This window comes from Dipodomys ordii, unplaced genomic scaffold (assembly GCF_000151885.1).
Source record: "Dipodomys ordii isolate 6190 unplaced genomic scaffold, Dord_2.0 Scaffold147, whole genome shotgun sequence".
Classification (NCBI taxonomy): Eukaryota; Metazoa; Chordata; class Mammalia; order Rodentia; family Heteromyidae; genus Dipodomys; species Dipodomys ordii.
The window spans coordinates 1,257,632-1,262,589 of NW_012267363.1; positions in this window are offsets into that span (position 1 = coordinate 1,257,632).

Consider the following 4,958-nt stretch of genomic DNA (forward strand, 5'->3'; position numbering starts at 1 on the left):
GCTGTGGCTCAAGTGGTGGAGCACTAGCCTTGAGCTGAAGAGCTGAGGGACAATGCCCAGGCCTAGAGTTCAGGCCCCAGGACTGGCAAAAGAAAAGGAAAGAAAAGAAAACAATGTAGCAGTAACTTGATCAGGGACATGCATGCATGCTTTTCTCTTTGATCTCACGCTCCTTCATTGAGCTGAAGCATATAGTAGAAAAGCACTACTCTGACCTTGCCCTTGTCTTAGACCTTGACCAGATGATTATTTCGCCAGAAGAATGAGGAAAACATACCTTGAAGAAAAATATTTGTCCTGAAAAAATGTTGTAAAATGGCCTTTTATTTTTTTTTTAATCACAACACATGCTTGTGAGCCAGTCACTGGTGGCTCATACCAATAATCCTAGCTAGCTAATCAGGAGGCTAAGATCTGAGGATCTGAGGAATGAAGTTTAAAGCCAGCCCAGGCAAGAAAGTTGTGAGACTCTTATTTACAATTAAGCACCAAATAAATAAATAAAATCCAGAAGTAGGACTATAGCTCAAGTTGTACAGCACTAGCTTTCAGCAAAGAAAGCTCAGGGACAGCACCTGGGCCCTGAGTTCAAGCCCTGGAAGCAGCACACACACACACACACACACACACCCCATGATAAATCCTAGATTTCCTACCATTTCACCTCTATATTCTACACATGCATTCCCTCGCATTCCCTCAACAAGGAACATTTTCTTACCCAGCCACAATTGGTCAATTACAGGAAATTTGCATGCTGATAAACCTAAGCAAAAACAAATGGAGATAGCCCAATGTGTTAAATCTGGAAATTCCAGCTGGATACTGATGGCTCAAGCCTGTAATCCTAGCTACTTAAGAGGCTGAGATGTGAGGATTGAATTTCAAAGCCACATCAGGCAGAAAAGCTTGTGAGAGGCTTATCTCAAATTACCACCAAAAAGCCAGAAGTGGAGCTGTGGCACAAATGGTAGAGTTCCAGCCTTGAGTGAAAAACCTAAGGGGCACTGCCCAGGCCCGGAATTCAAGCCCCAGTACTGGCATCAAAAAAAAAGTATGGGGGGGCTGGGAAGGTGGCTCAGTGGTAGAGCGCTTGCCTTACATGCATGAGGCCCTGGGTTCAATTCCTCAGCGCCACAAAAGCAGAAAAAAGCCAGAAGTGGTGCTGTGGCTCAATGGTAGAGCACTTGCCTTGAGCTGAAGAGCTGAGGGATAGCACCCAGGCCCAGAGTTCAAGACCCATAACCAAAAAAAAAAAAGTGTGGAATTCTTCCATCTAACAAGTAGAAAGCAAAACAAACTGAAAAATATCAACTCTCTTTTTTAAGATCAGTTGAATTAAAGAGAGAAAGAGAGAGTGAGCACAGGACAAATCTCTGCCTCTCAAACTGAAGAGACAGTCAGATACAAAGAATCCTGGTGAAGTGGAGCAGGGACACTAGATAGCAAAGCCCACAGGAGCCAGGGCTGAGCAGAGGAAGTACAACTGACTAATTAGAAGGTTCTATGTGGGAAAAGGCTGAAAGTTAAAAACTCAAGACAGAGCTAAGGCTAGTGGCTCATGCCTGTAATCATAGCTACTCAGGAGGATGAGATCTGAGGATCTGGTTCAAAGCCTTCCCCAGGCAGGAAAGTTGGTGAGACTTTTAGCTCCAATTAACCACCAGAAAACAGGAAGTGGAGTTGTGACTCAAAGCGGTAGAGTACTAGCCTTGAGCAAAAGAGCTCAGGAACAGTGCCCAGGCCCCATCACTGACAAAACAAAATTAAAAAAAAAAAAAAACCTCAAGGCAGATCAGTCATAAGTGCCCCTCAACATTTTTGTGATGATAACCTTCAGCTCTTTCACCAAAGTGAAAACTTTTCTCTTGCTGGGAGGGAGGGGGCAATTTTATTTTTTTATTATTATTTTTTATTTTTTTGGGTCCGGTCGTGGGGCCTGAACTCTGGGCCTGGGCACTGTCCCTCAGCTCTTCAGCTCAAGGCTAGCGCTCTACCACTTGAGTCACAGCGCCACTTCTGGCTTTTTTCTTTTTGCTTATGTGGTGCTGAAGAATTGAACCCAGGGCCTCATGCATGCAAGGCAAGCGCTCTACCACTGAGCCACCTTCCCAGCCCGAGGGGGCAATTTTAAATGTGTCAAAGCATCCTCCTTCCACAGTCTGCACTCAGAAGTTCTTAACCGGAGCTCAATCTATGGGCATTTCATTAGTGTCTAAACTAACTTCAAGAAGAGAAATTTCAATAAACTCTAGCCTTCCGCAGGGGCAAGGAAAAACAACTCTAGCCGGGCGCTGGTGGCTCACGCCTGTAATCCTAGCTACTCAGGAGGCTGAGATCTGAGGATCGCGGTTCAAAGCCAGCCCGGGCAGGAGAGACTGTGAGAATCCTATCTCCAATAAACCACCAGAAAACCGGAAGTGGCGCTGTAGCTCAAGTGGTAGAGCGCTCGCCTTGAGCTGAAGAGCTGAGGGACAGCGCCCAAGCCCAGAGTTCAAGCCCTACGACCGACAAAAAAAAAAAAAAAAAAACAACTCTAGACCCTCAGCTACTCTGTCCCACTAAAGGAGGTTAAAAACCAAGATGTATTGATGAGTTTCACACTACAGAGAGAAATGCTCAAGAAAGACCAAGACCTACTCGTGGGACTGTATAGAATGGTTGCTCACAGGTGCGCAGGCGCGTGCACGCACACACACACATACATACACACACACACACACACACACACACACACACCTCACTACCATATTACTAAAGGCCTAGTTATAGCACCTCCTTTTACCCAGTACACTATGTTCATCTATCCAAAAAATAAAATAAATTTAAAAATGCCAGGCACACTGGGCACCAGTGGCTCATGCCTGTAATCCTAGCTACTCAGGAGTCTGAGATCCAAGGATCTTGGTTCAAAGCCAGCCCAGGCAGGAAAGACCGTAAGACTCCTATCTCCAACAAACAACCAGAAAACTGGAAGTGGCGCTGTGGCTCAAGTGGTAGAGTGTTAGCCTTGAGCTGCAGAGCTGAAGGACAGTGCCCAGGCCCAGAGTTCAAGTTCCATGACAGACAAAAAAAAAAAGATGCCAGGCACCCAAAGTTCACACCTATAATAGGCCCTAGCCACTCAGGAGAATGAAATCTAAGGATCACTATTTGAGCTAGCCTGGGCAAACAAATTCCAGAGACTTATCTCCTATTAACATCAAAAAGCTGCAAGTGGACCTGTGTCTCTAGTGATAGAATGCCAGCTTTGAACAAAAAAGTCAAGCAAGAGTGTGAGGCAGCCAGGTGCCATTGGCTCACGCTTGTAATCCTAGCTATAGCTACTCAGGAGGCTGAGATCTGAGGATCACGGTTCAAAGCCAGCCTGGGCAGGAATACCTGTGATACTCTTATCCAATAAACCACCAGAAAACTGGAAGTGGTGCTTTGGCTCAAGAGGTAGAGTGTTCGCCACAAGCTGAAGAGCTGAGGGATAGCACCCAGGCCCAGAGTTCAAGCCCCACAACAGACCAAAAAAAAAAAAAAAAAGAGTATGAGGCCCTGAGTTCAAGCCCTCAGTACAGGCCTAAATAAATAATAAAGTGTGGTATTCCCAGTTACTCTGGAGGCCAAGGCAGGAAGATTGAGACCATGCATTCAAGACTAATCAAGGCAACTGGGGGTTGGGAATGTGGCTCAGTGGTAGAGTGCTTGCCTTGCATGCATGAGGCCCTGGGTTTGATTCCTTGGTACCACATAAACAATAAAGAAATAAAAGCCAGGCACTGGTGGCTCACACCTGTAATCCTAGCTACTCTGGAGTCTGAGATCTGAAGATCACGGTTCAAAGCTAGCCCGGGCAGGAAAGTCTGTGAGACTCTTATCTCCAATAAACCAGTAGAAAACCAGAAGTGGAGCTGTGGCTCAAGTGGTAGAGTGCTCGCCTTGAGCTGAAGAGCTGAGGGACAGCGCCAAGGACCAGAGTTCAAGCCCCACGACTGACCAGAAAGAAGAAGGAGGAGGAGGAGGAGGAGGAGGAGGAGTAAGAGGAGGAAAAGAAAAACTGAAATGTAAAGAAAATCTGGATTTTAGGTCACATATGCTTTAAAAAAATTATAGGCTGGAAGCATGGCTGAAGTGCTAAGAGTACTTACTTTGCAAGCACAAAGTCTGAGTTCAATCCCAAGCACTGAGAAACAAAGAAATATTAGGTATGGGAATCAAACTAAGAAAACAATGTAGCAGGGGCTGGGAAGGTGGCTCAGTGGTAGAGTGCTTGCCTTGCATGCATGAGGCCCTGAGTTGGATTCCTCAGCACCACATAAGCAGAAAAAGCTGGAAGTGGTGCTGTGGCTCAAGTGGTGGAGCACTAGCCTTGAGCTGAAGAGCTGAGGGACAATGCCCAGGCCTAGAGTTCAGGCCCCAGGACTGGCAAAAGAAAAGGAAAGAAAAGAAAACAATGTAGCAGTAACTTGATCAGGGACATGCATGCATGCTTTTCTCTTTGATCTCACGCTCCTTCATTGAGCTGAAGCATATAGTAGAAAAGCACTACTCTGACCTTGCCCTTGTCTTAGACCTTGACCAGATGATTATTTCGCCAGAAGAATGAGGAAAACATACCTTGAAGAAAAATATTTGTCCTGAAAAAATGTTGTAAAATGGCCTTTTATTTTTTTTTTAATCACAACACATGCTTGTGAGCCAGTCACTGGTGGCTCATACCAATAATCCTAGCTAGCTAATCAGGAGGCTAAGATCTGAGGATCTGAGGAATGAAGTTTAAAGCCAGCCCAGGCAAGAAAGTTGTGAGACTCTTATTTACAATTAAGCACCAAATAAATAAATAAAATCCAGAAGTAGGACTATAGCTCAAGTTGTACAGCACTAGCTTTCAGCAAAGAAAGCTCAGGGACAGCACCTGGGCCCTGAGTTCAAGCCCTGGAAGCAGCACACACACACACACACACACACAC